A 13,354-nucleotide genomic window follows, 5' to 3' on the forward strand; every position below is an offset into this window, starting at 1 on the left:
AACTCACTTGATATGCACTCACTGATAAGTGGATATTAACCCAGAAACTTAGAATACCCAAGATAAAATTTGCAAAACACATGAAACTCAAGAAGAAGGAAGACCAAAGTGCGGATACTTCGTTCCTTCTTAGAATAGGAAGCAAAATAACCATGGAAGAAGTTACAGAGACAATGTTCGGAGCAGAGCCTGAGGGAAGTACCATCCAGAGACTGCCCGACCTGGGGATCCATCCCATTAACAACCACAAAACCCAGACACTATTGCATATACCAGCAAGATTTTTGCTGACAGGACTCTGATATAGCTTTCTCTTTTGAGGCTATGCCAGTGCCTGGCTAATACAGAAGTGGATCTTCACAGTCATCTATTGGATGGAACACGGGGCCCCCAATAAAGGAGCTAGAGAAAGTACCCAAGGATCTAAAGGGGTTTGCAACCCTATAGGAGGAACAACAATATGAACTAACCTGTACCCCCCAGAGCTTTTGTCTCTACTTGCACATGTAGCAGAGGATAGCCTAGTTGGCCATCAATGGGAGGAGAGGCCCTTGGTCTTACGAAGATTATATGCCCCAGTACAGGGGAATGCCAGGGCCAGGAAGTGGGAGTGGGTGTGTTGGGGAGCAGGGCGGGGGGAGAGTATAGGGCACTTTCGGGATAGCATTTGAAGTGTAAATGAAGAAAATATCTAAAAAAGACAGACAGACAGACAGACAGACGGAAGGAAGGAAGGAAGGAAAGAAAGAAAGAAAGAAAGAAAGAAAGAAAGAAAGAAAGAAAGAAAGAAACAAGTGTAGCTGTGTTGGAGTAGGTGTGGCCTTGTTGGAGGAAGTGTATCACTGTGGGACTGTGGGCATGGGCTTTAACACCTAGCTGCCTGGAAACCAGTCTTCTCTTAGGTGCTATGATAGTTTGTATATTCTTGGGCCAGGGAGTGGCACCATTTGGAGGTGTGGCCTTGTTGGAATAGGTGTGACCTGGTTGGAGTAGGTGTGTCCCTGTGGGTGTGGGCTTAAGATCCTCACCCTAGTTACCCGGAAATGAGTCTTCTACTAGCAGCCTTTGGATGAAGACATAGAACTCTCAGCTCTCCCTGTGCCATGCCTGCCTGGATACTGCCATGCTCCCACCTGGATGATAATGGACTAAACCTCTGAACCTGTAAGCTAGCCCCAATTAAATGTTGATTTTTATAAGACTTGCCTTGGTCATGGTGCCTGTTCACAGCAGTAAAACCCTAACTAAGACAGGTGCCTTCAGTACAACAGGTAGAACTCTCAGCTCCTCCAGTGCCATGCCTCCCTGGACATGTGCCGTGCTTCCTGCCATAATGATAATAGACTGAACCTCTGAACCTCTAAGTCAGCTGCAATTAAATGTCCTTTGTAAGGGTTGCTGTCATCATGGAGTCTCTTCACAGCAATGTCCTAACTAAGACAGGACACCAACCTACCTTCAATTTTTTTACCTCAAATTGTTCCTGTCTAAAAGAAATGCAGGGACAAAAATGGACAGAGACTGAACAAATGGCCCATCAGTGACTTTCCCACCTTGGAATCCATCCCATGTTCCAGCACCAAACCATGATACTATTTCTGATGTTATATTGTTCTTGCAGACAGGAGCCTAGCATGACTGTCCTCTGAGAGGCTCTACCAGCAGCTGAATGAGACAGAGGCAGATAATCACAACCAAGCATTAAACTGAGGTCAGAGACTCCCTATGGAAGAGCTAGGGAAAGGATTGAAGGAACTGAAGGGGATAGCAACCCCATAGGGAGACCTAACCTGGACCCCTTGGAGCTGCCAGAGACTAAGCCACCAGCCAAAGAGCATACATGGCCTGGTTCAACACCCTCTCCCTCTGCCATCACATTTGTAGAAGAGAACTGCCTTGTCTGGCCTCAGTGGGAGAGAATTTGCCTAATCCTGTAGAGACTTGATATTCTATGGAGGGGGCTCTAGGTATACCCTTTCAGAAGAGAAGGGGAGGAGGGATGGTGGGAAGAACTCTTCAAGGTGTAGAGGACTATGAGGGGACAAGATTTTGGATGTAAATAAATAATTAATTAAATTTTAAAAGACTATGAGAAAGTTGATGTATATTTTGATGGAGTATGTACTCCAGGATAAACTTGGAACTATGGATAAGAATAGGATCATATATCATTTGGAAAGAGAAGGTACATATAATCATGCACCTTGGAGACTGCATTTCCCAGTATCTTTTACTTCCTTCCTTGGTTCTTCTCCTAACCTGAATGTAAAGACTGAAAACTTTTTCTTTAATCATTTTCTATAATTAAAATATTACCTATTTTATTTATTTAATTGCAAATAGTTTAATTCATTCATGTGCAAAGTATGAGGATGAAGTAAAAAATCAATTGCAATCAGCAGACCAACATTGATTCCCCTTCTATGATTCTTTAGAGATCAAAGACTGGAACTGGAAATGTTCCATTAGCACCTTAAAAGAACTCTGGTCAATCCCAGCAACTCAAGTTTTGGAATGGCTTCCTGGCCAGAGTAGTCTCTGGATTAGTGTATTTTGTCCCCAAATGGAAAAGTCAATTTAAAAGTCCTATTCACTAAATCTTGTGAGGTAAAACTAAGGATTAGTGGTAATTATTCCCATTCTTTTGGACACTAGAGAAATCTACTTTTCCAAGAATACTAAATGACACAATGTTTGCCAGTGTCAGGGCCAGTGCCAAGAGGTCAAGAAGACCTCAGACATAGAAAAACTTAATTAAGAGCTTTAAAAGAATCACAAGTAGAGCCAGGAAAATGTCACGTGCTAAATGGTTCTTTCCTTTTCAATGAAAATGGAGATTACCAAGAGTTATTTGGGGATAAAGATGTAGAAAAGAAACACAAAACAATAAATGTATGTGATTTTAACACAGGAAGTATTTCGGTAATACTCAGTGGGCATAGACTTGCAGCTGTGACAGTGTAGGATGGACAGAAAGCAAACAGTCGCTCCACCTAAATATATTGCCCAGTCAAATGTGTATTCTGGGATTTGGTACAAATGTTTGATTATGGGTTTGACTTTGTTATACCTGAACTCAATCATTTAAAGTAAATATTTAGTAACCACCTTTTACAAATAGAAAGGGAGTTAAGCAACATTTTTAAAATACTCTATAAAATGTCTTTTTAAAAAAAAAATAGGTGAATTTTGATTCGGAAGACACCAAGCTTTCTGGAAAATTTACATATCTGGAAAACTTTTGTGATGGTACTAGATACTTGAAGGTTCTATAATTGGCCAATAAGTCTCTCATTCATAAAGTACTTTTGATAGCTTGCCTTGTTTATTTGAACTTGATTTCATCTGTGTACAAATTTGGTAGAAGATGTTAGATTTTCTTTCAAATTAGTTTCTGAATTCTGTTTTCCTCCAGCCTAATTCTCAAAACGTGACATTGCAGTTTCTTACTGGAAAAATGCTTTGATAGTTGATTAAGGTGGATGTGCAGAATATCATTCTCCATTAAAATACATTAACATGTGTTAAATATATAATTCAATATGGTAATTTTATTTTAATAAGAAATAGCTTTTCCTAAATACAGAAAAGAAATTTGAGTCCATATTTAATACTGATCTGAATCCTTGTGCTAGCCAGGAAGTTTAATTGTAGTGAATGCTAAGCTGAAAGACTTTTGCAGGGAAAATCAAGCAGTTTTTCTCTTCTTCTTTTGTAAAAACTAAATGTAAAGGAGAATCTCATAAAGAGTTTTATTTTGGTGTCATATTATGTTTGAATATCTAAATTTCTGGATTAAATGCTGGCATCAAATAAAGCTTGTATTTGACCAAGGCTATGTTAGAAAATGGTGCTAAAATCTATTATTCAAATATTATTCATTGTGCAAAGTGATAGGTTTCATAGAGACATTTTCCTTCAAATATACAATGTCCTTTGACCATAGGCTTCTTTCTATACCCTATCTTTCCTCCCCTTCCCCTCTCCCACTAACCTCCTTTAACCCTGTCCTGTTTTCCAGCCCTTCCTTAGTAGCCTCTTTTCTGCTTTCATGGTATATAAATGCACATTCATACATATATTTATAAAATCTAGAACTTTCTTGGGTTTTAGAATATAGTATATTTAAATTTAGTGCACATCAACACTGAATGGTCACAAGATATGTGTAGTGTCAAATACTCTATTTGATGTTTAAAATGTGATTGGCTAGAAGCCTTTACAATGTCTGACAGTCAGAGAAATTTTCAAGTTTTTACTCAACAATATTTCTTACTATGTGAGACAGAGTGTTCTAGGCTAATGTCAGAAAAAAAAAACTAAATGGAAATAGAGTATACTATGAAGGGATAAAGCAAGAAAATGAAATATGTAATATTGAAGGAATGGATGCTTTACAATTTAGATAGAGTAGCTTAACTGATAAAGTGATGGAAGAAATACATGGGTGAAAAGGAATTCTTCAGATTAAAAGAGCATTAGAGATTATTCATGCTTTATTTTTCAAATGGAAAAGAGATTCACTTATGCTGGATTTCTGACTCACAGGTTATCTGCTCCATGCTTTGTTTCTTGTAAGAGACATCTGGACACAAGCCAGAAGCACCAAGTGTGAGTTTTAACTAGCACATTTTCCCTAGTTTGAAGCCACATGAAGCAGAAGCCTCACTTGGGATCTTGGATCTATTCATAGAGCATGCTTGATATCTCACTAACCTCAATGAAGACTGAGCTGTTGCATAGAAGTGCTATAGGACCTCATTTGTGGCAGGCCACTGAGACTTAGAAATTCAGAATGCCTTTGATATTGTTGCAATAGCATGACAGCAGAAGTGAGATTCATCACAAGGGAACAAATGGGCAGGACAGGAATTGGGGAGGCGCTATAAGACCTCAAAGTCCACATTTACCAACACCTCTCTCTCAGTAAGGCTACAACACCTCCCCAATCAGTACTACCAACTGCGAATCAAGTGTTCAACATGAGTTTATGGTGGACATTATCTTGATAGATAGAACACTTGGAGTGAAATAGAACATTTCAAAGTTGTATCAATAATTGAATTATTTCTAGAAAGTACAAAAAGTTGGGACAATTCAACACCTTAGGTGGTACTCTGCCTAAGATGTATTTACATTTGCTTTCAATTTTACTAAACCTATAAAAAAACTTTTTTTTTTCATTTCTTGCAGGGTCTTTAATAGGTTCATTTGTTATGCAGTAATATTATGCTATGTTCTTTTAGGAGCCTTTGTATTTATATAAGTGTGGCTCCAGCTGAAATTATCCTGAAATTCAATTACCAGTAGGTGACATTTATGTATCCTTTTGCTTACTAAAAGATGCTGATTCTCTTAGTATGCTCATGAATGAATCTCTGGTCCTCATTTAGGGTCAGTTTCAGAGTTTCTAGGTAAAGCCAGATAATAAGTAAATTAATTTCATTAGTGATATTACCTGTCACATATAATATTGTGCCAATGGTCTGAGAAAAATTGGCAGCCTTGGCAAAAAATCTCCATGTCTGAAAATTCATAGGTTATTTTTCTAGTTTTGAAGATGCTTTCTAGATTAAGTTGTTAGGAACCAACCTCCATCCCATATACGTATCACTTGGCTTAACTGATATGTAGCTCTTTACTAGATTTATTTCCTATCAATGGAGAATTATTATAGAGTTCTAGCCTGTTGCTTTCTGAATTAAGCAAACGACATCATTCTTTATCTCAAGCAAGAATGAAAAAAATAAGAAGACAATGTTCACTGCACTTCCCAAAGTAGACTCAAAATCCCTTTCTAAGTTGCAAGTCTTATCTTCTGCTAGGACACTTGTGTTTCTTGAGCTACTTTTGGCTAGATAACTGCCTCTCATCCAGTGTGTCTGAAAGGTCATTCTTTGTCAGGAAAGCACAGTTCTTTCTGTACTCAGGAGACCGCATTGCCAAGGATGTATTAGGACAAAGGCACTTGCAGTGACACAAAGAGGAAATTCCTCTGACATAATAAAAGTGACAAATATAGTTCACCCATTCTTTTAAAAGAAAACAAAATTCTTTCACGTAAGTCTCCTTTGGCAAAATGCATGTCTATCTGTAATTCCCACAGAACGGTTTTGAAACCTGTTTTTTTCCTGTAGGTCTTTTAATTATATTCAGCAATTTCCTTTTTCCTACATAATCAATTAGGTATTTGGTAATCCGAGAACAGTGTTCTATCTATAAACAAAGGCATTAAAAGACTAATAAAATAAGAAACAATCTTGAGGTCATCTATTTTAATTTCTTGACATCACTCCAGGCAGGCTTTAATCCTAATTTTACCAGTGAGATACATACACAGTTCTTCTGCCCACAATGGCTGGGAACAGTTCAATTTATATAGAGATTAGTGTTCCTCTTGGTTTTAGATTTTTTCTTTGATTTGTGATTTTTACCTTACAATATGGTTTTATTATCACCACAAATAAACCCAAGGCGTCTCTAAGACTAATTATTGATCATTTGTTTATTAAATTAGATTCATTCTTAGACAACATCTTTCATAGTTTGACATTGAGTAAACTCAATTCCATCATAATCTCAATTCATGGCTTCTGTTGTTTGGCTTGAGCAACTTGGTGTGTGAGAATGGGATTGACATGATTTATAGGCTTTGTAGAATGCATCATCTTAAAGATGCTTTGAACCTACTTCACCTTCTCAGGCCCATGAAACAGTTCCTTGGATTCTCATTATGTCATGGTCATGCCTTTTGTTGAATGATAGTGAATTAATGAAATTAATTTCTTGTATGTTAACTTCCCAAAATATTTAAAAGTTAATTTAGAGTAATAAATACAAAGATTCTATAAACTCTAAGGCATAGAAGTAGCAACAGTCATTGTGTTGTACAGAAAATTGTGTGCTACTCCTTTTTTTGTTTGTTTGATAGTGGTTTTTTTTATTAGATATTTTCTTTACTTACATTTCAAATGTTATCCCCTTTCCTATTTCCCATCTGAAAAGCACCTATCTCCTCCTCCTCCCCCTGCTCACCAACCCACCCACTCCTGCTTCCCTGTCCTGGCATTCCCCTACACTGAGGCATCAAACCCTCACAGTACCAAGGGCCTCTCCTCCCATTGATGTCTGAGAAGGACATCCTCTGCTACATATGTGGGTGGAGACATGGGTCCCTCCAGCACACCAGTCAGAATGGCTAATATATAAAACTCAGGTGACAGCAGATGCTGGCAAGGATGTAGAGAAAGAGAAACACTCCTACATTGCCGGTGGAATTGCAAACTGGTACAACCACTCTGGAAATCAGTTTGGCGGTTCCTCAGAAAATTGGACATAGTGCTACCTGAGGACCCAGCAATACCCCTCTTGGGCATATATCCAGAAGATGTTCCAACTGTGTTCATATAAACCTTATTTATAATAGCCAGAAGCTGGAAAGAACTCAGATGTCCCTCAACAGAGGAATGGATACAGAAACTGTGGTACATTTACAAAATGGAGTACTACTCAGCTATTAAAAACAATGAATTTATGAAATTCTTAGGCAAATGGATGGAACTAGAAAATATCATCCTGAGTGAGGTAACCCAGTCCCCAAAGAACACACACGGTATGCACACACTGATAAGTGGATATTAGCCCAGAAGCTCAGAATACCCAAGATACAATCACAGACCATATGAAGCTCAAGAAGGAACACCAAAGTGTGGATACTTTGATCCTTCTTAGAAGGAGGAACAAAATACCAATGGGAAGAGATACAGAGACAAAGTGCAGAGCAGAGATTGAAGGAAAGACCATCTAGAGACTGCCCCACCTGGGGATCCATCCCACATACAGGCTTGATGGACAATAAGCCCTTAGAATTTTCCTGACTCTGCCCGGACTCTTTAGTTTGAGGGTTACTGGTTGTGTATACTTCTGTGCCTGGTTCATATTTATATGCTAGGGACTCGAACTCAGATCATCTTGTTTGCAGAATAAGCATTTTGCTCCACTGTCAAATGAAGCTAATTGCACTAACCCTGCTTGCTCCACATACCTCAAAGGTTCTTGTGAAAATTAAATTATTAGATGCTTAGCAGAATTTTGAAAGAAATGTGAGTGTGTGATCAGAAGACTCTAGTTCTGGTACTACTCCACTCACTTTCCCTCTTTTTACTTCTACTAGTCAGTAAGTTGCTTTTGAAAATGCTGCTCTTGTTATTGCTATAGCACTGAGATGATTCTAGAGTAGTTCTAACAGCAAGTCATTCACCGACCCAGAATAGAGCAACAGTCTACTCATTAAAGTAAAAATCATTTGTAAGGTATGGGAATTTGGAAATACTAATGTTCTTACAGATTAGAATCTCTACCTCATACTTCTGATTTACTCCTATTGGATATATCAAGGTACCTTTCACACCACACAGGGGAAAATTATCCACAGGATACCTGAGACTATTGGAGCATCATGGGATTAGCAGTTTGAGAACCAGTTGACTGATTTCTTAGTCCTATGTGAGCCATCAGAGGGATTTCCTTTTGAGAAATTTCCCATGACCCAGCTTCAACTGTGAAAGCCAGAGAAATAAGTGTTTATTGTTTTGATTCTAAGTATGCACAAATGTTTATTTCCTGTCTATATCTTTTAGAAGAGGTCATGTGTACTAAACAAAAGTGGGTGAAATCTTGGCTAAGAAATAGGATCCTCCAGTGTTATGCCTGCAGAAAATTGTAATTTAAATGGCATTAGTCATCCCATTAAATTGGTTCCCAGTCTCTAAGGTTAACAGTGGTATTCAAATACTTCATGGGAGAATATCTTTTAGAAATTACTTTGTGTGCAACAGTGGATTAATTCTTCTAATAAGAGTTAATAGAACCCCGGCCCGAGACGACGAGCTATACTCAATTAACTACTGTTGAGAGAGGGAGAATGTTTTCTCCAGGGATGAGCCCCCTGATTAGCTTCTTCAATACTCACTTGTCAGTCCTAGAAATATGTCCAGGCAGGCAACACTAAACAGAGTTAGCAGATGTATATGTAATAACAATGGTTAAAGGAGAGAAGGCTGTGAATTTGGCCATGGGAACAGGTGCAGGAGGGGTAGGAGGGAGTAGAGGGAGGGGAGTAATTGTGTAATTGTATTTTGCCTACATAAAAAAGCTGACATTTGAGCTAAGGTCAGCTCCTATTTTGACATTTAGGGATTGACAAACGGAAACCTCACTCGTGATCCTGCAACATAAATAAATAATGAATGCAGCAGCAGCATCTGCTGGTAATTAGTGATCTTCAAGGTTTTGTTTAGAAATTCTTTTCTATTCCCCCCTTACAGTCATTTGAACAGGTGTGAGTGAATACCTCTTTTTTTGTTTTAATTTTCCTTGCAATTAGTGGTGATAAAAATCTTTTCATATGGGCAGAGAGGAGAAGGAGCTGGTGGTGTCTGTCGCTTGGTTCTGAGGAGTGATTTGCAACTCGATGGAGCAAGCAAGGGATTGCTTACACCTGAGAACAACTACTGAACAGCACCTACCAGAGGTAGAAGTCCAGGTCAAGTTTTGAAGGACAGTCGTATTGAGCCACCAGGAATATCACTTCTCCCCTATGATGTTCTCAGCAGCAGCAAGTTCCTGTGCAGGATTTCCAGGCAGAACTGAGACAGGCATTCTTAGCTGACACACCAGGAGGTGGTTAAAGCAGTACCAGAACATCAAGGTGGTGGAAGTCAAAGAAAGAGAGACCCATCCACTGTGAAACTTTGGTCAAGCTTTCATTGTGTCTAAGAGCCTGCATCACACTTTTATTTATAGTCCTCCCCCAAGTATTAAGGATCTTGAGATTTTACTGTTGAGAATGGCTATGGTGGACTAGCAATTATGACTGTGGGACATAGATGCTGCAGCCCATTGACTGTACAATGAGATGTATCCTGCAAGACGGATGGATTTTCTTTGGCACCTTTAATGCTTTTGACAAACATATGAATTTGATCCTCTGTGATTGTGATGAGTTCAGGAAGATCAAGCTGAAGAATGCAAAATAGAGAGAGCATGAAGGACAAAACAAAAACAAAACCAAAAAAACCCAGGTTTTGGGTCTAATTTTGCTATGTGAGAAGAATTTGATTTCCATGACTGGGGAGGGTCCACCTTCTAAAGATACTATTTTTGCTCATGTGCCAGTTGCTACAGGTAGCCCTGGGATGGGGGGGGGGGCAGCTGGCAGAGGAGTACCAGCTGGTGTAGTTATTCCCCAAGCTTCTGCTGGATTAGCAGGCCCTATCAGAGGAGTTGAAGGCCCATCCCAGCAGATCACACCTCCCCCAGGACCAAGTACTGTAGCAGCTGCTGCTGTGGCTGCTGCTGCCAGCATTGCTGGCGCCTCTACTCAGTACCTACCAGGATGGGAAACTCCATTTCTATTTGTTGGCAGAGCAAGCCCACCTGCAAGAATTATGGCTCCTTTACCTGGTATGAGACCACTCATGGGCACACAAACTGGCCTGAGGGACACCTACAGGCATGCTCCCTCCATGAGACCCCCTCCACCAGGAATTAGAGGCCCACCTCTCCCAGGAATATGTCCACTAAAGACCCAAAGATATAGTTGGTAAATATCAGCCCTGCTTTTTTCCTCTAATTCATCTTGTGAAACTGCATAGCCTGCATGATCCCTTGTACTGAATTAACTACAGATAATAAATACATAGAGCAATTAAAAAAAAACTTTTTGTTTGCTGACCATATTATATCTTCTTTACAGAATGTCTAAGTCATTTTCTATTTTTAATTTTTAAAATTCTATCTGTGTGTATCATCATTACCTCTACTTTTCTACCTACCTATCAGCTCTCTCTCTCTCTCTCTCTCTCTCTCTCTCTCTCTCTCTCTCTCTCTCTCATCTATCTATCTATCTATCTATCTATCTATCTATCTATCTATCTATCATCTGTGTTGGTCTGAATAAAAATGGCTCCTTTAGGCCCATAGAGAGTGGCACTATTAGGAGGCATGACCTTGTTGGAGTATGTGTAGTTTTGTTGGAGGAAGTGTGTCACTAGGGTGTGGGCTTTGAAGTATTGGAGACTCAGGCTTAGCCAGTGTATCACGATCACTTCCTACTCTCAGAGGATTCAGATGTAGAATTCAGCTACCTCTCTAGCATTATGCCTGCTTGCATGCCACCATGCATCCTGCATAATGGCCTAAGACTCTGACCTGGAAGTCATGCCTAATTAAAATTTTTTATAAGACTTGCAGTGGTCATAGTATCTCTTTATAGCAACAAAACCCTAAATAAGATACTGTCTACCATCTTATCTATCTATCTATCTATCTATCTATCTATACCTGTCCTCTTTGTATCTATCTATGTATCTCTGTATGTATGTATATCTATATCATATATCTATATATCTCTATCTGTATCTGTATCTATGTGTGTGTGTATTTTTTCTCTCTACCTATACATTCATATATCTAGGTGTGCATGGACATATGGAGATCAGAGGAAAACTTGCAGGTTTTAGTTCTCTCCTACAATGTGAGTTCTGGAGATCAAACTCAGATTGAAACTTTATTCATTGATTGAGCCTTCTCTCCATTCCACTAGCTATCTCTCTAGCCCCCTAGGTAGCTCATCTTTAATCAATAGAATCCTTCCCATGACAGTGCTCTGCAAGATTTCTCCAAGTCAGGGAGTGGCAATATGGAATCCTCCAATACTGAACTGCTCCACAGAGATATCAATATCCCCCTTGAACCTGAAACTGAACTTAAAGCTTGTAAGAAAATTGGGGTTGTTTTGTGCATGGGTTGTAGTCTCTTCACTAGAGATCCCTGCCTCATGAATGGGTCTTCTTCCACACCTTCTCACAGCTCCAAGTAGAGGTGGAGATCTAATTTACTTGACTTATTTTTCTCCACATTGCCTCTCTGTTTCCAAGAAATTTTCAGATGCCCTATAGTTTCTTGTGTGAGTCTTTAATGCTCTGTATTTTCCTCTTTGAAATAGTCTGTTCTTTCTCTCTGCTTTTCTTCACTAAGTCTTCTGTCACTGTGTCTGGTCTGCCATCTTTCCTATGTTTTGATGTCAGAAAGTGTGATATCTCAATGTCTCAGCATTCTTCAAGTTATTTTGTATATTTCAGGTCTTCTGTTGTTCTGGATAAATTTTTGGGCATATTTTCATATTGCTGAATAAAGTCTTAGGGATTTTTAATAGGGACAGACAGTGTAAAGCCTGTAGATTACTTTGAGAACTATTTGTACTTTATCCTCAAATCCATGAGCATAGTATATTATTCCACTTATGTATGTTTAGTGTCATTAGCAAAGTTTTGATGGTTTTCAGTATATACACATTTCTCCTTGTTCAAACTTAGTCACAATAGTTTCATATTAAAATATTATTGTCATCTAGGTTGTTGTCATATTAGAAACAAGTGATTTTGAAATAAGTGACTTTACTGGTTTACCTTTTTAAAAATTGAAAATAGATTTTTCTCTCATACAATACATCCTAACTACAGGTTCTCCTCCCTCCACTCCTCCCAGCTCTGCCCCTTCAGATATGTCTCCTCCTTAGAAAATAGCAGGCCTCAAAGGGATGACAGCTATTTTGTTTTAGCTATTTTATTATAGAATCATTACAATTTTTGATAAAGATAAGGTCCTCTGCTAACAAATACATTTTCTTCATTCTTTTAATTTGGGTAGTGTTTATTTATTTATTTTTATTTTTTAATTATTTTATTAGATATTTTCTTCATTTACATTTCAAATGCTATCCTGAATGTCCCCTATACCCTCCCCCTGCCCTGCTCCCCTACCCACTCACTCGCACTTCTTGGCCCTGGCATTCCCCTGTATGGGGCAGGAAAAGTTTGCAAGACCAAGGGGCCTCTCTTCCCAATGATGGCCGACTAGGCCATCTTCTGCTATATATGCAGCTAGAGACACGAGCTCTGGGGTACTGATTAGTTCATATTGTTGTTCCACCAATAGGGTTGCAGACCCCTTCAGCTCCTTGGGTAATTACTCTAGCTCCTCCTCCCCAAAATAAGGAATAAAATACCTATGAAAGAAGTTGCAGAGACAAAGTTTGGAGCTAAGACAAAATGATGGACCATCCAGAGACTGCCCCACCCGGGGGTCCATCCCATAATCAAGCACCAATCGCAGACACTATTGCATATGGCAGCAAGACTTTGCTGAAAGGACCCTGATATAGCTATCTCTTGTGAGGCTATGCAAGTGCCTGGTTTATTTACTTTTTATTTTTTAGATATTTTGTCTATTTACATTTCAAATGTTATCCCCTTTCCTAGTTTCCCCTCCGAAAATCCCCTATCCCCCCCCC

At 39.0% G+C, this 13,354-nt stretch overlaps 2 pseudogenes; both read left to right on the forward strand.

The window, feature by feature from the left end:
- Positions 1–9,472: 9,472 nt before the first annotated feature.
- Positions 9,473–9,689, forward strand: LOC110314291 (annotated as a pseudogene).
- A 198-nt stretch (positions 9,690–9,887) lies between these two features.
- On the forward strand, positions 9,888–10,607 carry LOC110314448 (annotated as a pseudogene).
- Positions 10,608–13,354: the final 2,747 nt, after the last annotated feature.

This window comes from Mus pahari, chromosome X (assembly GCF_900095145.1).
Source record: "Mus pahari chromosome X, PAHARI_EIJ_v1.1, whole genome shotgun sequence".
NCBI classification, from domain to species: domain Eukaryota; kingdom Metazoa; phylum Chordata; class Mammalia; order Rodentia; family Muridae; genus Mus; species Mus pahari.